At 43.9% G+C, this 21,428-nt stretch overlaps 1 protein-coding gene across 10 annotated transcripts in view; it reads left to right on the top strand.

Annotated features, from left to right (window-relative positions):
- The window catches only part of PPP3CA (protein phosphatase 3 catalytic subunit alpha), a 608,768-nt gene that overhangs the window by 287,547 nt on the left and 299,793 nt on the right, over positions 1-21,428 (top strand). The gene's annotated exons all lie outside the window — the stretch shown is intronic.

The raw sequence follows: 21,428 nt of genomic DNA on the forward strand, positions 1-21,428 counted from the left end.
GGGAATCAACTCAATTGTTCGATTGTTTTCTCTCTGCTGTCTGGTTTGGACGTGTGTGCTTGCGCTCCCAGTTGAGACCGTCATCAGATCTCACTTCCAGTTCTATTCTGTTTACAGTTTGTATTGTTATCGATCACATTTTCTCCTCTGTGTGTCAACCCACAACCAACTGTCAAGTCAACGTGACTTCATCGCGGCCCGTCGAGGGCCTCGCCCTTTGGGGCTTTTTATCTTTGTCTCCAGCTCCATTTTTCAAACAATGCCGTCCTGGTGATGGAATGAACGTCATATTGCTTCTGTCCGTGTTACCACATAAAGTACCACTGGACCAACTTTTACCAGGTCTGTAAAATGTATCTCTCTCCTGATCACAAGGAGGCTGATTGTGAAGCCTGTCGAGCATTCTGCTAGAAGAAAATGCTCTGTGATCATCGAGCATGCTGCCTCAAGATGTAGTGAAGAACTGCTGACGACACTCCCAAACTCTTCGGACATCAGGACGTCAAGCAGGGACAACATCCAGAGGCTTCAGGGGCTGAAGAGGAGGTTTTTTCCATTGAAGGCAGCTTGGACTCCGATCTCAAGTTAAAAATAACTAACTTATCAATGGAGTCTCGTGCAGTGGGTCTGCTAGCCCCTGGCCCCTCAACCTCGAGTCGAACCTACAATAAGACTCGCACCCCAAATCAAAAAGCCCAGGGAGCACTGCTGCCTGCAGGCCATGGTCGGAACCAAGAATCCAGTTTGAGTCCCCGCTGTCTTGCTCGGCGTCAAAACACCACCCAAAGTCAAAAGCTTCTGTGCCATCGGCCTGTACAGCCTCCACGCCCTCCAGGTCAACATGACTGTCGGCATCGACAGCCTTTGTGCCGAGTGACTCCTCACACTGAAACAAAAGTCCAGCTTGGAGCCGAAACCATTGAAGTTGGTGCCATAAGAGACTGTCAAAATCACTGTGGAGCCCATTCTCCATAGGTTTGCAAGTAAGACTGGGCACTAGACAACAACAGATCCAGATTCGACAAAAAACTGGCAGAATTGTGGTCAAACCACCACCTTCTCCGCCACTACCTTCTAAGAGGCAACTTTAATTTGAGGAGGCTTTGAATATTCCCATTTCTTCCAAACAAAAAAACTCTGACAAGGTCACCAGCTCTTTACCTTCACAATCACCTTCCCCACCTCCATTACCACACCACTTCCACCACCTCTGCCAGATTTGCCTTCTCACCACAGTCTGATGTAGAGCTGTTAGATACCTCCCCTCAGAGCTCCCCTGGAGATGGCACCAGTCCCCCTGAGACTGGAGATGATAAATTTCATGTGTCTACCCCCCTCCCCCCCCCCACCCCACCCAACCCCAAGGCACTGACCCCCTGGGACTCGAATGATGTTGAACCACCAGGGGACACAGACCCAGGCCTGTACCCAGCACACCCATCACCTCCTGATGACTCAACCACATACCAGGAGCTTTTAGCGAGGGTGGCTAATTTTCATGAAGCACAACTTCACAAGGAACCTCTAGAAGAGAATGTCTTATTTAAGACACTCTCTTCCACTCATGGAGGCACACAATACCTACCTGTTTTAAAAAGCAAGCTCTGCCATACGGAGGACATCTTGAAGGACCCTGTAAGGGCACACGTTACCACTCCCAGTTTCGATAAAGAATATAAAGTCTCTTCCCTCAGAGCCGTTATGCATACGAGGGCAAGTACCACCTGACTCCTAGTGGTCACCAGTGGTAATTCCCAAGCGTCAGGCAATACCTCACTGCCCGACAAAGAAAGCAAAATAATTGATACTGCGGCTAAACAAGTTGCAGCTCAGTCTGCAAATCAATGGTGCATTGCCAGTGCCATGGGCCTGTTAGCATGATACAACCGTTCTCACTGGGATGAAATGGAGGAACTCCTCTTACACGTTCCAGATAAGCACAGGAAAAGGGGACAGGAATTAGTTGCTGAGGGCAAACTAATATCAAACATGTCAATTAGTTGCGCCATTGCCTCTGCTGTCACAGCAGCCAGAAGCATGCTGCCTATTTCCAGCTTCAAGCTTGATGTCCAGCAGAACATTCTTAATCTCCCTTTTGACAAGAACATCTTTTTAGCCCACAGGTCGATGAAACATTACAAAATAAATAAAAAAGAAGATGGCAAAGTCCATGGGGGCCCTTCCGACTCCTACATCTGGGGTCTCCTTTTGTCGCTCCAGCTATCATGAAGGCTTGATTCCACCACTCCAGAAGCCTCCACCTCATACCAGCATGGGCAGAGCTAGTGCTCTCCCTCAAAATCCTACTATAAGGGCTCCTACAGAGAAAATAACACAAGGGTAGAGGCGAAAGTACTTCCCAACGTGGTGCCGCCACCACTAGCAAAGTGCTTGCTTTGCTTCCCCTGATCACACTAGACCTGTCGGGGGACACAGAGACAACATTTTACCCATCTGACAACAGATATCAACAGACCAGGGGGTGTTGGACATTATCCAGCATCGTTATTCTTTGGAGCCGATTACCACACCTCCCAACATACCACCCGCACCCATCAGCTCTCAAAAGAACATCAAACATTATTCAAACAGGAGGTCGAGGCTCTTCTTTCCAAATGAGCACTACAACCCATCCCTCTCCAATACCAAAGTTGAGGAATATAATTTCTGTACTTCCTCTGACCCCAAAAAGACGGTTCTCTGTGGCCAATCCTAGATCTAATGCCACTGAACAAATATATTCTATCAGTGCATGTTCACATGGTCAATCTGCAAGACGTGATTCCACTGCTTCAACAGGGTGACTTTGACTACACTAGATCTCAAAGACTCCCAGCCCATCACAAATATGTCAGGTTTCTGCTGGATGGGCAGCCCTCTCATTTCAAAGTCCTTTGAAATTTGCCGTCACAACTGCACCACAGGTTTTCACCAAATATCTGGCAGTAGTAGTGGCCCATCTCCGCAGACAACAAATATATGTGTTTTCCTACCTGGACTATTGGCTTATCGAAGCCGCAACCCTTCAACTGTGTCACCAGTATACTCGGGTTACAACAGACCTGCTTCACAGCCTGAAATTCGCAACCAATGTTCCCAAATCCCCATTTACAACCTCTACAGATACAACCATACCTAGGAGCAATAATGAACACACAAATAGGTCTAGCTTATCCCAGTTCTGTAAGAGTTAACAATTTTCAGGCCCTGTTTCTTCCATTTCAGCCAAATCAGCAGATAACAGTGAACACAGTCATGTGTCTTCTAGGGATAATGGCCTCCTGTTTTTGCTATAGGACCTCATGCCAACCTTCACATGTGTCCTTTTCAGGAATGTTTAGGTCGTCAGTGGTCTCAGTCACAGGGCCACTTACAAGATCTAGTGTTGGTAGACCACCAAACCTATCACTCTCTGCAATGGATGAATCCATACATTATGTTAAAGGGGGGCCTCTTCTGGATCCTCTTCCCCACAGAACGCTCAAAACGAACGCCTCACTTAGGGGATGGGGGTACACCAAGCGCCAGGGTCATTGTATCGACTTCCTCGAGCTTCAGGCTGTTGCCCTATCCTTGAAAGCTTTCTTTCCTCACCTCATTCACAAGGTTGTCCCAGTCGGGGACAAACAAAATGACAACCATGTATTATCTACAAAAACAGGGGAGTACAGTCTCTGAAGCTTTCACAACTATCGCAGGCCGTCTGGAAATGCGCTCAGCGTCACAACATTCACCTACTAGAGCATCTCCCAGGTATGGACAATGGTTTTGCAGACCTGCTAAGCGGAATGCAACAACAAGTCCACAAATCGGAACTCCACCCACAGATCCTACTTCCATACTTCCACAGTTGGGGGTTTTCTCACATAGACCTTATCGCAACTGCAGAAAACGCAAAATGTCCAGACTTTGCCTCCTGGTTACCACACCCCTATCCAAGGGCAATGCACTATGGATGAGTTGGTCAGAAATATGTGCCTTCGCTTTTCCTCCTCTCCTCTTTCTTCTATTTCGGGTTCAGAAGCGCAGGCACACGTCTCTAACAATGATCCTAGTAGCTTCCACCTGAGCTCGTCAACCTTGATTCTCAAAACTACTGGACCTCTCACCAGTTCCCCATGAGAAGCTCCCCAACAGTCTGGACCTTCTCACTCAGAAAGATGAAGAAATCAGGCACCCAGATCCCAAAACTCTCAACCAAGCAATTTGGCTCCTGAGGTCAGAGTTTGGTTACCTTAATTTGCCCGCAGAATGTATGAACATTCTTAAAACAACCCATAGACCTACCACTAGTACTTGCTATGCGACAAAGTGGAAATGTTTTGTCTGCTACTGTCACTCAAAACAAATGGGCCATTTCAAAACCACTGTGCAAGAGATTGCTACCTGCTTCACTTACAAAAGGCTGGCTTAGTGTTCACATCTATAAGATCACATCTCACTGCAGTGGCTGCCTTTCTCCAGTAGGCAGCACCTTTCTTTGTTCAAGGTCCCGTTGATTAAAGCCTTCATGGAGGGGCTCATAAGAGTTATTCCGCCACAGGTTCCACCCGCACCTTCCTGGAACTTCAGTGTCGTTCTTTCAAGACTGATGGTCCCCCCACCCCCCATTCATCCCCCCTTCAATTCCTTTCTTGGAAGATGTCATTCTTATTCACCATCACTTTACTTGGACGTGTTAGTGATCTCCAGGCTTTAACCTTGGAAGAATCTTTCTTCCAACTAGAGAGGGACAGAGTGGTCCTCTGCACCAACCCCAAGTTCCTCCCATAATGGTTTCTCAATTTCACCTCAACCCGTCAATTGAATTGCCTGTTTTTTTCCCAACAACGAGATTCTGTTGTGGACAAGGCTCTTCATACATTAGATGTTAAAGGAGCCCTTTTTTCTATATAGATAGAAATACATCTTTCTGAAAAACTAAACTTTTTGTTGCTTTTTCACCTCCACAAAAAGGCAAAACTATATCCAAATCAGGCATAGCCAGATGGATAGTAAAATGCATTCAACTTGTTACGCTAAGGCCAAAAGACCTTTATTTACTCCTCCCAGAGTACGCTCAACTCGAAAAAAGAGAGCATCCATGGCTTTTCTAGGAAACTTTCCCATGGCTGGCTAAAGTAAAGCAGCTACATGGTCCACACCACACACCTTTAACAAACATAATTGTGTGGATGTATTAGCACGCCAACAAGCCCATGTAGGTCAGACAGAGCTTTGCACCCCTCCCCTCCCCCCAACAACTGCAAAACCCACAGATTAGCTACAGCTTCTGAGAGGGTCTGCTTTACAGTCTATGCAGAACATGTTATGTTAACGTTTTTATAAAGCGCATAGCTGCCCCGACAAAAGGGCTTTCCAGCTTGTGTATCTACAGCCACAAATGCCTCAAACTGAATATTTTACTTCCTCTGTACGCATCTGTTCATGGCATGTAGTGCTGTAGATTCACATGCGTCCACCCTCTCCCTGGACACCTGTGGCTGTTTCAGTTTATTCTACTCTTTTTCGCATGGACTTCTCATAACTTACACGCCCTCTACACTCCATTGTCACCTTCTAGCGGGAAAACAATCTAGCATTTGAGTTGATGCCCATGCGCAGTATCACCGAGGAGTCACTCTACCTTGTGACTCGAAATACTTTTTCAAAGAAAAACTACCTGCACACATTTGGACCCAACACTAGATGGCAGGAGTATGCACAGCATGTGAATTTACAGCACTATATGCCACAAAAAGATGCTTACAGGGTAAGTAACATATTCCGTACTCTGTCAGTTAACCCTCAAAACCTTCAAATTACGGACACTGCTATTATCTTCCCTCCCAGTGGAAGAGAGAAACGAAACAACTGGAGCAAGCCTAGGCTACATTTTGCAGTACTAGTTAAATCAAATTTGCGCAAAAAACAGGTTTGATGTCAAGATAGACTTCATTGTTGAAATCTTTGAGCGATTTTTCACCCATGCTTTGGTTTTCCTAAAATAGCTTATTTCTTCTGTAGGTTTTACATTCTGTTTGAATGTACAATCCTACTATTTTTGTGGGAGGTCAGCCTCATTTTCCTACAGCTGAACCATGTTCTCTGTGGCTTTCATCTTTTAGGTGTAGTTAGTTATCCAATTCACAGCTTTGAGCCCTGCAGGAAACTAAGCAACGGATTCTCATAAGGTACAGGTGTTTACTTTAATGGACAGTGGCCAAACTGGTTTTCCAGTTATTCAACGTTATATTGATTGGATAAATTAGCAATCATCGAAATTCATAGAAAGTACATTTATTAAATGCATTTTCTTGTTCAGCGCCATCAAAAAGCATGGTGGTTTGATGCTTTCAAGGACCATAGTTGAATATTGCTGTCCTTTAAATTCACATTTTTGTTGTGTACGAGAAGTCTGAAGTTAGTCATTTTATGCATGGCTTTAACCTTGCTCCAGACACATCATTATATATGTCACAGGATGTCAGTCTGATCAGGTAGAGGATCCGTACCCACACATTTGTTTTTACCTTTGTTCTACCCAAGACATCCTAATTACTTTTGTCAGTACACCTTATGATACAGACGGATTTTTCTGGTGAAAAAGAGAATGGAAGTTAGTCTTTTCGATGTTTAGTTTGGGCTGTTCTCCTAGAGTCTGTTAATATATGCACACTTCTTTTCACCACCCATTATATTACAGTGCTTAGGTTCATAAAGGTGTGTCAAGACAATGACTAGGGAATCTGTCTTGTGTCATTACTGTAATGTGGTACAAAGGAAAAACATTCTGAGATTATCTGTGCGAAATATAAAAAGGAAAGGAAGAACAGTTGGAAAATACTTTGTCCTCTTATTTATTGAATGATGAAAGGCAAGTCCTCAAATGCAATGATCAGAACTTACAACCATGGAATTACAGAGGCATGGTGTTAATACTGTACCCCTCCCCCCCACTTGCCTGAGGGTATATCAAAGGGATGAGGTCAGCTGTGATAAGTGGAAAAACTGAGGTTGCCTCAGCCTTTTCACAATTGTTCCTGAAAACCAATAGCATTTACCCCATGTCCTTGACAGATTATTATTATAAAAAGGATGATGAACTTCATTGTAATGTTGAAAATGTTAAATGGGTTAATATGGGAAAGTAAAAGGCAACAATGAACGTCAATCTTGCAATATGCACACAAACCCCCACACCTGCCCTCACTCTATGCCATATGTATTGACTTCCTTCATTAGATTTAGAGTAAGAAACATATGCAGAATATAGATATTCCAAGGATCCTATTTTTAAGACCAGAGGGTAAGGGATTAATGTCCAGGTGTGGGAGGAAGTGCTCCTTGATGAGTCCTGCCAGCCACATGAAGTCATAACAATTTGTCTGGGGAGAAACATAATAGTCCACAACTCAATCTCACTGGCTCACTCAACATCATTTGCGGAATGTGTAAGTCGAAGAATCTGCTGGTAGGCCAGACATGACGGTTCCCTCAAGTCTCTCACCAATAATTATATGCAGGGACCCAACTCTTATTAAATTGGGGCAGCTTGTTTTCAGCAGCAGCTGTTAGTTACTCCATTCCAAGTAGCCCCCAAAGTCTGTTTAGCCAGTCCATGTGCATGGGTACCTTGTCTGTGCCAAAGTTGGACAGAATGACCTGTTTGGCTGCACATTGGGGAGGGGGTGGGGGGGGCATGATGGCCCCCTTCGCTGCAGAATGGAGCAGGGTATGTCAAAGAATTCAGGAGCCCCAGTAAAATTTTGCTAGAAAACCTCAGAATATCAGTCTTGTACATTGCATTAATGTCTGTTACAATGTCTGACCAGTAACTCTGCAGTTTAGGGCAATGCCAGAGAATATGGGCCAGCATTCCCAGATGGCCACAGTTCCACCTACAGCCATCATTTCCATTTCGTTTCCACTTAGCTACTCAAGCTGGGGTGTAGTAAAAGTAGTGTGCTAGTTTAAGTAAGGTTTCTTTCCCAGGAGCGCTATAGGTGGAGATGCGGGCCCTGTATAGGATGTCTGCCCACTCTTTGGGGGTAAAGTGTCTTTCCCAAAGCAACTGGGTTTGTCATTGTTTGAGGGAGTGTTTAGATAGCATAAATGTAGGATAGAAGACCCTTATCTTTGTCTGGTGAGGAGCCACTTTTCAGAGGGCTTAAGAGGCCTCCTAACATACAGGCGAATGCGGGGTTGGATCACCAAGTGTCAGATGGTAACATAATGCTGAAGTTCAGTGTGTTAGTCGCAGATGAGTCGTGAGAAGTCTACCAAGCCTTGGTGGTCAAAGAAATCCCCCACTCTGTCACAATTATCTTCCTGCATTGTAGGAGGAGAGTCAGGGTTTACCCATGATGGGGGTTTGCGGCAAATTAATGGGTGGAGAGTATTCTGCCAGTATAACTATCCCAGGTCCCCACTACGGGACTGATGTAAGCCCCTGAAGGACTGTGCTTATGTGGCAACCATGGGTCTTTCCAAATGTGGATCCCTGCGATTGTCTGATCAATAAAACATTAGTGCTTTTCTGTCCTGTCCCTATTTCATTCCACGAGATATTTCAATTAAGCTGTCTGATAATAGCATGTTAAGTGATGCAAAGTGACCCCTTTTCCTGGTAATTTCGAGTACGTTTTCCCTCCCATATGTAGTTCTCAGACAAGTTTTCTAATTTCCCAAGCATGTGTGTTCAGGAGTATTAAATTCCTATAGCCCAACCCGGACATATTGTTTGGGGTCAAAGGCAAGTTATCATGTTTATTTTGTCCTTGGGCCAGTAGGCCCCACCCCTTGCAGCACAAACCTTTTGGCTGCCAGTTTGCAGGGAAGGGAACTGTCTGCAGGTGAGGTAATATTTGTTAACATATTATGTTAATGCTGTTCGATGTTGTATTTATGGTTTGTGAATGCAAAGCCTTTATTATTAGGGTGAGCACTCTAAACGTTGTACTATCACACTGAACTACTGACAGTGACTCCAGTAAAAAATGTGTCCACACTTTTTGAAAGGTTTAACAATATAAGGCTACATATAATGCTCCCAGAATGCTCTCTGATTGGATGCAAATGTTTGCAGAAGCTTGTAAGCAAGATTGACGATTATTTGCTTTAAAAATAAAATGTTAAGAAAAAAATGCAAGCAGGAAGAAATGTTTTGCTTAATTACTAAGGAATGTTATGTACTATTTCTATGAAGCATAATTTAGTAAACTATGTTGATAGATGCTATTATTTCTGAAAAATATTCATAATGGAAAATCACCATAACCATTTTCAACAAGGTTTTTGGAAACATGAAAATAAACAGGCACTGGCAAAGCAAACCGATCCGAAATTGGTGATCAGTCTTTTGGTTTTGTCAATGCAAATGTTGTTTTGACACGGCTTTTGTAACACTTTGTTGTTGGAGCTGCCAGGCCCTCACCATTGTAACAAACACTGGTAAAAAGCAAAACAATTTGGTCTTAAAAAGCACTCCTTGCCACAGTAGTTCCTGGCATTGAACAAAACCACTTTCTGTGGCAATATGCTTCTTGTAAAAGACCATAATGCTATCACTCACAGTGAAGCCATCCAATAGATGGATAGAGAGAAATGGAATTTAAAAAAAACTAAATGTCTTGGCTAACACCAGACCTAATTGGAGGCCTTGTTCTTAACAAAAGTCACAAAAGTGCACCCATGGTATATGTCTTTGCATTAGTGACTTTCATGAATTCACAAGAATTTACAGATGTAGGCCAGGAAATTGTACTCCTAGAAAATATTTGTGAACTGTATTTTAGCACAAGTAAATATGGATGTGTGGATTTGCTCAGGCGCAAATCTGTTGACCATTTACAAGTTCACTTCTCCTCCCACCACTTTTTTCCCCAACCCCGAAAGAACGTTGACCTTGTTAGGAATACATTTCCAACCTTTCTTAGTATGGGAAAAGATTAGAGAAGAGCGGGTGAAAATCCTTAAGACATGCATTTTAGCAGGTTTGTGCAGACTCAAAGGCACTCCAGCCCTGGAACTATTGCTTACTGTTTCATCCAGTGCCAGTATATAGATCTGCGGGAAGGTTGCAAAATAAGGAAATGAGTATAGAAGGGCTTGAAATTGCTAGTATTCAAGCCATAGTATAGTATTAGCCCTGGAATAATCAGAACTCTTTCATAATGAAATAGCAGAAATAATTTGTCACTGCACTACCTGGCACCAAAGGGACAAGTAAATATTTTTACAGGACAATTAGATTTATGAAACACCCAGAGCCGTAGGCAAGTACATATTTAATTACATTCTACACCACTGTGTGTAGTGGATGCTGAAGGGGGAGGGTCTGCATAATACATAGTTTTTTTGGAAGAAGAATCCTTTTAATTGCAGCTATTCTGCCAGCCAGGACATCAGGCCATCTTTCCAGGATTGTAAATTGGAGTGAACAGTTGGCAAGAGAGATGCGTAATTGCTCTCCACTGTTTTCTCTACTGTGGAGTGTATCTGCAAGCACAGATACGATACCTCTCCGGTCGTCCTTTGGAGGGGAAGAGAAGCTCCAACTGGTGTCTGTCTCTCTGGGAAACGGTGAGGTTGAGGGCCTCTGACTTCTGTATGTTGACTCTGAAGCCAGAGACATTACCAAATGCTTCAGTTCCAGCAGGAGATACGGTATTGAGATGTGGGGTTGCATGAAGAGCGATCATGACATCATTTGCATAGAGTGCAATTTTATGTTCCTGGCGGCCCAGGGTAATTCAGCGAATTAAAGGGTTCCTACGGATCCTCTAATCTAGGGGTTCCATATAAAGTGAAAATAGGAGTGGGAATAGAGAACATTCTTAACGCTTACCACGTCCTGTGTTGAATGAATGCGACCTCAGCCCATTAACCCGCAGTTTGGCTGTGGGACCATAATAGTTGCGCCATATCCTGCTCTGAAAGAAGACTCCCAGCTCTGCCTTAGCTAGCACCAGCTAGAGAAATGTCCAGTGCACCGATTGATATTAAGACAGCTGGTACCCGGGAGCGGTGTGATTTATCAATGAGATGGAGAAGACGCTTCATATTATCATTGCAGCCTCTTTCGGAAATAAACCTGGATTGGTCTGGATCAACCAACCCTTGCATGTAGGCGCCCAGGCGCACAGCGAGGATGCTGGTAAAGATCTTGGTGTCTACAGTAAGCAAAAAGGTGGGCTGATATGGTAAATAGTAAGTGGGGTCCTTAATAAGCTTGGGTGTTATAGTAATGGTGGCCTCCCTCATGGTGTCTGTGAGGGTTCCTGAAAAGTTATAAAGGTGGGTCAGGATAGGGGCCAGTGATGTAGAAATCGGAGGTGAAGCTGTCCTGACATTGCTTAATTTGGAGCCTTGCAGTAGCCTCCAGGACCTCATCCTCCCGAATATCTTTAAGCTGAAGTGCATCCTCAGCTGGCACCCCATCTGTGGGCGCTTAAGCAAGATGAGTGACCACAACCTCAGAACGAAGGCTTTCTGCTGAAAAGACTGCTTTTAACATGTCCCAAAGTAGAGAGATCGGATTGTCTGGTGTGTCGTTGGTACTGATGAAGGTGTGGATGGTGTCCTCAATGTGCATCAATGTTGATTCGTAAGTCAGTAGTTTTTGAATTCAGAATCCATGAGCGTGGAGGCAGGCACAGGCCACCAGTATTCAGGGTTGTCTAAATAGGGGAGTGGTCAGACAGTCTGGCCATACCAATGTCTGCTTGAGTAGTGGCAGCGGTAAAACACGGGGACGTCAGGAAATAATTGATCCTGTCATAAGTTTGGTAAGCCTCCAAAAAAATAGGTATAGACTTCTGCAGTGGGATTATGTTTCTGCCACACATCTATCAGACTCACCTCCCTTAGCCATGTGATACCCTTTGACGTCAATGCTCCCATATGTCCTGTCCTACGTACTGAGCGATATAGCATTTTGTCTGGTACAAGATTAAAGTCTCTTTCAAAAAGGAGTTCTAGGCCCAGAGTGGCCAGCAGCTGCCCCTATGCGTCCAGGATATAATCTTCCTGCTGGGCATTGGGCCCATAAATGTTAGCTAATGTAAATGTGTGGGTATTTACTGCCGTACTCGGGGATAGGAGCCTGTCTGGTAGTTCCGTCTGTGTGTGAATGACCCAACCCTGGAAGTGAAATGCCAGTAGGATTGTTACCCCTGCTTTCTTTCCTAGTCAGGACGAGAAGTACTGGCTGTCAAGCCAAAAGTCACATATGTTTCCAGTCCCCCTTGAGGACATGTGTTTCTTATATAAAACGCATGTCACAGTTAGCCTCTAAGCATGGAAAGTAGGGCCAACTGCTTCACTGGGGCATTAAGGCCACAGATATTCTGATTTACATTTTTAATCATGTACCCTCCTGGATAGTTGTGCTAATAGTAGTGAGTGAGGGTCAGCCGGCAAAGACTCTCCCCAATGAGTAGGCCACTCGAACACCAAGTGTAGAGGTTTAGTCAACAGGGTGTTCCCTGAGCAAAATATGTTTGTACCCATCTCAGGAGCACAAGGGAGAAGATGATTGGGGTCCATATCACTGACAATCAAAAGAATCTTCCCAAGGTGTGAGAAGTCAGGCCACAACATCTGTGCTAATCATGCTGTGCAGTAATAGGTTAGGGCGGCTAGGCCCTGGGCTGCTAGCATGAACGTGGGATTAACACGAGCATGCCAAGCAGACTGTTCTCTCACAGGCTCAGCTCTGAATCCAGTCCCTTAGGTGGATTCTTGGTCCATTGTATGGACTTGGCGCTGTATCTGCTGGAGCAAAGCAGACATCTCTCTGACTCTCGGTTGCGATAGGCTTGCCTGATTTCTTCCTCGCCAGTTGGCGAAAGCACCCTGGCGCGCCAACTGATTACATTGGGTACCGTAGCTCTGTGGTGGCGGCACCACCATCCTGCAAACCCTATAATTTCAAAATGGTTTGGGCCTCTTCCAGCGCGGGCACCATGTGCCTCTCGGTATTCCAGGAGAAGATGAGCCCGAAGGGATGACCTCTGGTCCCCTTTTCTCTCAGGAATGTGGTAGCTGGTTTGAGCACTCTGAGGTGCTGTAGCGTGATGACAAACCGGCCCTGGAACTGCCAGACCTTCGTCCCCTCAAAGGTGACTGAACTCCTATTGCTACTACGGTAGCCTCCTACTGACAGTAGGAGCACACGCAGGTTAGTATATCCTGTGGTGCCCCTGGGGCCTTGGACGGGCAACCCATTCTGTGTGTGGTCCAGGACGATGCCGGTCTCCTAAAGCTCTGGCAGGATATGGCGGAATAGACGCATCATGTAGTTTTCCAGGTTTCCAGAGTCAGCCTGCAGAGGGACCCTCTTGATTTTATTGTTAGTGCCTCTATCTGTTTTCAAGGTCTTCGAGATGATATTGCTGTTCCGCATTTTTTGTCACATAGCTCAACCAATTCATGGCAGTGGGTGTCCAGCTCATCTTTTTGTGTGTCCCCTGCTTGTTCTAAAGTGCCTACTCTTTGTCCCGAGTTTCCCAAGTCTCTCGATTTCCTCAGTCATTTCTTGTTGGAGGGCCGCAATATTGTTCCGTAGCACACTAAAGAGGGTCTCCATGAAGGTTCGTGTGATCAGGGCCTCCCCCTGTGGTAGGGCCGCGTCTGATCACATTAGAGTCTGCACACTGGTCAAAACAGAAATATTGTTTTTTGGTGCGGAAACAGTCTTAAAAGAAACTGATGTCAGCACGCTGGGGTGGTGCGTATATAGGCCCTGCAATGTTACTTCCAACGCAGGTGACGCCAACACAGAGCTGAACGACTCCACCTACCAGCACGCAGAGGTATTGATAACGATTTTCTGATCCAATATGACAGTCTAGGGTTAGCTAGAGCCTCTACCAGAAAAACAGTTACCCAAGGTAAGTCACTTGTTCTACAGGATTTAAACTCCATGGAACTATTGATATTGAACATGCGAATCAGTAGCCAAATTACCATTATCAACCTGGATGAACTAGAATTGCTGATCCTGGTTTGTGGGGAAACAATACTGGGAAAAGACTTCCTTGGTCCTCCCCTGCTAAACAGACAAATGATACGACTTTCTGTTCAATATTAACAGGAAGCCTAGAGTTATTTTGTGTGTTTGGGGGGTAGGTGGGGGAGTGGGCTCCAGAAAGTCTAGATACAGTCCATACCTTGAGATCCAGAGTCGAAGGTTGTCGAACAGAGAAAGGCTATCTCTTTCACTATATGACCACTCATTCGTGGAGGGGCTGTTTTCACCGATAGTCAACAAAGTTATGTGAAGGGAGATTTAAAATGCATCTAGTAATAGATATGGTGTTGGGCTTTTCAATGTTGGTCGCAATTTAGAACAACCCAGAGTTGATGTTAAATCTATAAAAGAAGCTCGTCAAAGAATTTTCGTGGCTGAACAAAAGTGCCCCTAAATCCCTTTAGAACCTTTATTCTTACATAAAGGGAAACATCTGAATGCTAGTGATGAGAAGAAAGGCATTTAACGTTTAGAACATGGGCGTTACAACACAGACTCTCTGGTAAATGCTTTGCTACTCAGGTCAGTATTTTTGTATGGATTAATTTGTCACTTGAAAAGTGTCAAGGGGTGAAATTTTTAGGGTTCAGGAATGAGTAGAGGTAAAGGGAGGCTAGGGATTTGTAGAGTTCAGGGGTGTGTAGCGGTAAAGGAAGATAAGTTTTTTTTTTTTTTTTTTTTTTCTTCTTTTTTTTAGGATTCAGAGATACATATATGTAAAGAGGAGATACAGGGTTTTTAGGATTCAAGTGTAGGTAGAGGTAAATGGGATAAGGTTTTCTTTTAGGGTTCAGAGACCAGTAGATTTCCGGGTTAGGTCGAGGTAAGGCTTTCTAAGGGTGCAGTGGGGGGTGGAGGTAAAGAAGAGATAAACGAAAGAGGTGTTTGTTTGCTATTAGGGTTGTGCGTGTGTGAATATATAATGTATATGAGATTTTAAAAGGGGGTTACGCAGGTGGCGGATTCCCTTCAATTAAAAAAAAAAGAAAAGTTTGGGGTTTGCCTCCCCAAAAAAGAAAATGTGTGTGAATATGTAAATGAGGCGGTTTTGGGGAGATTCTCACCACAAACAAGATGTGTATTTATACCTACATGTATATGTGTACACACATACATACATGTGTCTGTACACACAGATATATACAAATTGAATATATTTGAACAGAAACATGCATATCTGTTTACTTAAATATATATGAGTAAAATATATATCTATATGCATACATATATGTGAAATCAGTTGTTAGAGCGCATAATGTGTTGTAACGTAGCACAGTGTAAAACAAAGTGTCATAAACAACAAAGCGTTACAGAAATCTGTGGTGATTGCATGTATTGTAAATGTTACGAATTGTAACAATTGAACTTAATGAAGAAATATCCCAAAATATTGCCACTAATAACAAATTACCAATATGAGAAATTAAAATGCCTCTCAATGGAGAAACTTCGAGGAACAGAAAAATAGAACACATTGCTGGGAGAGGGAAGAGGTTCCAGCAGCTCCTCAGTTTTAGTTACTAGATCCTGGCCGTTTGATAATATGTTCTTGGTTGAGAAGAAATATTAACTGTTTAAAAGTTTTACAAGTGATAAACTTAATTACGAAGGCTAATATGGAAGGGTTTGTGAACTTTCTTTCCTGCGTCATAGTAATATTAAAATCAGCTGATCAAATGAGATGATATGGATGGATGTATTTGCAGTAACTTAGAAAAATGCAGTCTGTACCCTAGGTGGCCTAGTAGAGTCACAAACTTGATTATCTTGGCTGCTCTTGATAACAATGTGGGAAGACTCCTAGAAAGAAAGGCTTATCAGTTCACAGTCACCATGAATCAAAAGATCACGCTCTCAAAAAATAGCTCATGGAAGCTTATCCATGCAGATGAATAGAAAGGCAAGAATGTTTGCACTGGGCGACTGATTGGAACCTATAGCATTGGACCAGGATATGGCAGTCCAGAAGCGATATGTGCCCTAAAAAAAGCTTCCCGGCCTTAATGATATGAAACGTTGCAGGGGTTGAGCCATTAATGGATAGAATTGGAAACATACCTGAAAAGTTACCTGTGAGAAACATGGGAAATTGAAAAAATAAAATTTGATAACTGCATATCCTTTCATGTTGAAGCAGCAAAAGGATATATGAGTTCCTTCGTAGGAGTGATAAATCTAGTTTTAGTATTATTAAATACTCCAAAAGTGCGATCTTAAGTCCTAGCACATTCTTAATGGTAGTAATGTATGCATTACATGTCCGATGCAGTGATAAAACCCAGGGAAACTGGACAGTTTTGTAATGATAAATGCACATATCCTACTAGAAGATCATTCTGATGATTTACTCACAATTGCTAGTTATATTGATGATTGAAATTGAAAATAAAATATGCTGTTAAGGCACCTGCCTGCAAGGATAGCACCTGCAAAGTGGGAAGATCTTTTGTATGAAACCCATAAGAAAGCTGTGAGTGTTCTGGGAAAACACCTGAATGTAGTGAAGTGTTAGGCCTCAAAACGGATGTATTAAAAGGTATTTATTGTATGCTGAAGTAAACAAGAAAATAGAAAAGACTGCAAAACAAATTGGAAAAGTAGTGAAAAAGCAAATTTGCCAATCTTTCAAATTACAGAAGGGTGGTAGAGATATTTTCTTGAAGGACTATGAAGAACTATTCTGGAAAACAATGTGACACTTTAAATATGAGAAGAAACAAACATTATGGACAAAAGTGATAATGGCATTAAAACAAGAAAATAAAAGCAATTTTGATACTGGATTGGGCATTCTGCTCTCAAAAGCAAAAGAACACAACCCTCACCCAGAGGCTGGAAATGATTGGATTACTTATATCGCTAACCTGAATAAATCAAATTATGAAGACCAGGTGATAGATGTACTAGTGAAGAGAGTGAAAATAAGGCAGCAATCGAACGAAGAGCTGTTCAAAGTGATGGAATCCAATTCATCTGCCAGAAAAAGAATCTGAAGGCTATATAAAAGCAACTTACATCGTCCTCAGTGCCTTGATGAAGTAGCTGCAAACATACCGAATCACAACCACACCTTTGGGCTTCCCTCCTACACTTAGTAAGTAAAACAGTATTTAAAAACACTGCCATCCCAAACTCATGGTGATGGAGTAGATGCATCCACATTTACAAGAAAGATGGCTGGTCTTTCCTGGAAAAACTATCAAATGATTGCACTAATGGACATCTCGGGAACATTTTTACCAGACACCTCAAGACGTCTAGCGAAATGAGTGGAAAGTGCAGGAAAAGTACCAACATTGCTAATTGTACTTATAAAAGACAATTCAACCACTGATGGATGCATACTGTTAGAATCTTTGGCCAACAGATATGCAGCACAACAAAGGTCTTTTTTATGTTCTCTATATTGATCTTACCACCACTTTTGATTAACTAGACAAAAATAGCTTCTAGAAGATTGGACAGATTTGTGTTAACAGGCTTGTGGAAGACCATCATTCTTCTGTACAGATCACAAATGGCAGTTACACATGGATGTGGCACAAAACATCTTCTAGCAATGGGGAAGAATCCTAGCTCAGACTTTTAGCCACCAACAACAATGTGCAGTGTCAGCAACTCTGCGTGCTGGACTCCCCAAAGCAGCTTTCTTTCTGAGACACCTTCTGCCTAGGGAGGAGCTAAGGACTCTTGAATGCCTTTCAGCCTCTGCCTCTCCTGCCCTGAGTTTTGAAGAATATCAGAAAAGACCAAGGCATAGTCATCCTAGTGGCACTTGATTGGGTCAGGAGAGTGTGGTACCCACAACCTGTGGGCATAAGCATCTCATCTGATCATGCTGCTGCTTCAGGAGCAACTTCTGTTGCAGCAACAGGACAGGGTGTTTCTCTTAAAAGCAGCCTTTCTCATTGCTGTGACATCCGCTAGACTTATGAGCAAACTTAGGCTGTCTGTTTTAGTGTCCCCTACATCCCATTCTTCCCTGATAAGTTGTATTTGAGGTCCTAGGCTTGATTTCTACTGAAAGAAGTCACACTTGTTTCATGTCAGTCAGGCTACCGCCCTTCTGCCATTCTTTCTCCACCTATATCTCTCTAAGGAGGAAGAGGGACACCATTGGCTTAAACGTGCATTGAGTTTCTATATTGATTGTTCCAAGGAACACCAAGTGGATGAACAGCTCTTTGAAAGTTTTCCCAGAGCAAAGACACATAAAGTAGTGCAAAATCAGACCATCTCTCAATGGTTTGTTCTCTGTGCACTGGTGAAAATACATTCTTTAAAAGGTTTACAAGCTCATTCCAGCAGCTCCAGAGCTGCTACTGCTGCAGCCATTGGTACACATGTTCACAAAGCTCTACTGCCTTGACAATCAGACCTATTGAGAGGGGAATTTTGCCTCTGTCCTGCTGGACTTTTTGGTCTCAGTTATTAGTAGTACCAAGGGAGGTACTGCTTTGATATCTATTCAAACGATGAGGATGGTACAGTTAGAAGTGTCAATCAGAATAACAAGTTACTTACTTTTGGTAACAATCCTTGTGGATCTAATTGCAGTTTCCTCACCACTCTCCCCCCCCACTTTTCCGTTCTTTGGAAGTCACAACCAAGAAGTGCTGCCTGGCCCTACCACGTGTCTTACCTTTCCCTGATGTTGCATTTTTTTCCACTTTTTGCCCGCTTGCCCCTTTTCTTTATTTTTTTTCACCTTTTCCTTTGTGCTCTCTTTCCTCTGTAAACTTCTCTTGACTCCTTGTTGCTTCCTTCACATCCCTCTGAGCCCTTCCTGCCTTCCTCCTACCCCCTCTGCATGACACCCTTAACTGATTTCCTGCCACTCTCTTCCGGTACCTATTTAGTGTCTGCTGCAGCAGTGGCTACTCACTAAGAAGGCGCTCTGCCTGCTTGTGCCACCCTTCCTTGCATCTGCCCAGTCTCTGTTTGCCTGCTTCTTTTTGCATTTTGTCTGTCTTTTTTCTTGTATGCATGCTTGTCTTTGCCTTTTTCCACATTTTGTCTCTTGCCTGCTTGTCCCTGCCTTTTGTCTCTTTGCCCTTTTTGTCATTTGCCTGCTTGTCCCTGCCTTTTGTCTCTGTGTCTTTTGCTTTGATTGCATAGTTCTCTTGCACTGACACGCTGGTTTCCTCTTTCAGCTTTTGCCTTTTTGCCCAAATTCCATTCACTCTTGCAATCTTGCATTCCATTTCCAGCTTTTCCGTCTCTGCCAATTTCACTCACTCACTCTTGCATGCGTTTCTTCTTGCCTCTTTTGTGCCAGTATTTGTTCTTTCTCACCTTTCCTTTGTGCTATTTTTCTCTATAGCCTTTTTCTTCCTCCTTTTGCACCCTTATGCCCACTCTGAGGCCTTCCCGCCTTTTCCCTCTGCTGCACACTTACCTGCGTTCCCATGCTTGCTCCCAGCCCCGCCTAATGCCCCCAGGAACTGCTCCTCCCTCCAGGACCTATTTGTTGGCGGCTATAGCACACCCATCTTCCCCAGTCCATTCCCTGCGCCAGGAACCTGGGTTCAATTCCCCTCCCACGACAGCCCCAGATTCTACTTAGCCAAATACCATACTACCCTCCACTTGTTTCTGTGCCTTTCCCTCCAACACTTGTGTGTCCTCCCCCACCTCTCCCCTGCCTAACCCCTCCTTCTCATCCACTGCTTCTGACCGAATCCTGCAGAACATCCCCATGCACAACACACACTCCACCCTGTCATTCCTGCTTCTCAACACCAGCTTGCTCATATACACCATCCAAGTCTGGGACCTCCTGCATGACCTCTCACCGGATCTCCTCTTCTTAACCAAAACCTGGCTCACTCCACCATTGACCTTCAACATTGCAGCGGTTGTCCCCATCCCAAGTTCAAATTCACAAGACAGAACCTGCAAAACCATAGGACTACTAATCATCATCTATAAATGATACTTCCACTCATCTGCCAACTCTAGCCTCCCAACTGGAACAATTGACCTTCAAGCTACACATCTCCAGCAACTCCACCCATGAATGGGTCCTTCTTTTCTTACCTCCCAGACCTCAATTCAGTTTTGGAAACACTGTCACAAACCTAATCAATGCCCTGGTGTTAGACTCCAGCTCTTTCATCCTACTCAGCAACCTCAATTTTCAGTTGGAAAACCACACACACCTGAACTCCATCAACTTCCTGGGGGACCTGAACACACTCTTTCTCGCCCAACAAGTGAAATATCCCACCCACAACACTAGATGTTTCCTCGACCCTATTTTCTCCAACTTTGCCATCATCATGGTGGACAAGCCCATCTCTCTCACCAGGACTGAGCACTTCCTCGTCCACTTCAACCTATTCATCCCCCACCAACTGGTAACTGCACCCCCCAAAGCCACTCAATGCAACTTAAACAGGATCCCTGATAAAATATGGATCAAAGAGTTCCAGTACTGCCACATGTGGCACCATGACATTCTCATTATCCAAAAACAAAAAGGGAGGAGGTGTTTGTGGGTCTGAGTCTGGCCTCCTTATAGCCTATATAATATGACAACAGAGGCCCAGGTTAAAGAACTACCACAGGATGGGTAGGAATAAGGATTTTCCTTTTAGAAAAACCCTCACCCACCAGGGTTACCCCTTGGTGGCATGCTTCATCCTTGGGTTTCTTCCTGTTCCGCTATGGAGCTGGGTGTGCTACGACCTACGGGATATGTGGGAGCACTGATGTAGTCTTGTCAATGTGAGTCACAGGAGGGATAGAAGTGGTGGGGTCTTGGGTAAGTTAAAAATACCTGTCTCCTCGTAACTCCAATGATTTAATAGATCTCTTGGAGGTGATATGGTAAAAAGGGGGCTGACGAAGTGGGGGATGTAATGTACCTGGCTTCCTAGTCTACATGTTTCAGGGCATTACCCCTACGCTCCTCTTCAGGACCGAGGAGGACTCCCTGGTGCCACTCCTAGTTTGACTATGTCTAATGAAAGCATAAATAGTACATGCTCAGTGATATGGTGCAATTCACCTAACTAATGTGGTGTCATAAGATTATACCTAACGTTTATGGTGCATACACAGAAGTGAGTTAGTTGTGCTGCAAATTGTTATTCCTCCATGGACTTCTCCATATTTTGTTTGCTTACTAGCAAATTTGGATCCAGATTATTGAATCCTGTGAGAATAATACATATGGGAAAATAAGCAAATTCCATAGAAAGGAGTATTTTTCCCTTTGTCCAGTGCTGGATTTGTGGTTTCTTGGAGGGCTCAAGCATCCAAGCAGTCTGATTTGCTGGAAGCACCTATTTTCTTTTGTTGCTGTGGCCATTACAGGATGCCAGGCAGTGAAGCCTAAGTCATGAAACAAATGATAGAGGGATCATATTGAGTTGTGAAGCAGCTTCTGATCCTAGGTGAAGGTTTGAGG

Source organism: Pleurodeles waltl, chromosome 1_1, assembly GCF_031143425.1.
Source record: "Pleurodeles waltl isolate 20211129_DDA chromosome 1_1, aPleWal1.hap1.20221129, whole genome shotgun sequence".
NCBI classification, from domain to species: Eukaryota; Metazoa; Chordata; class Amphibia; order Caudata; family Salamandridae; genus Pleurodeles; species Pleurodeles waltl.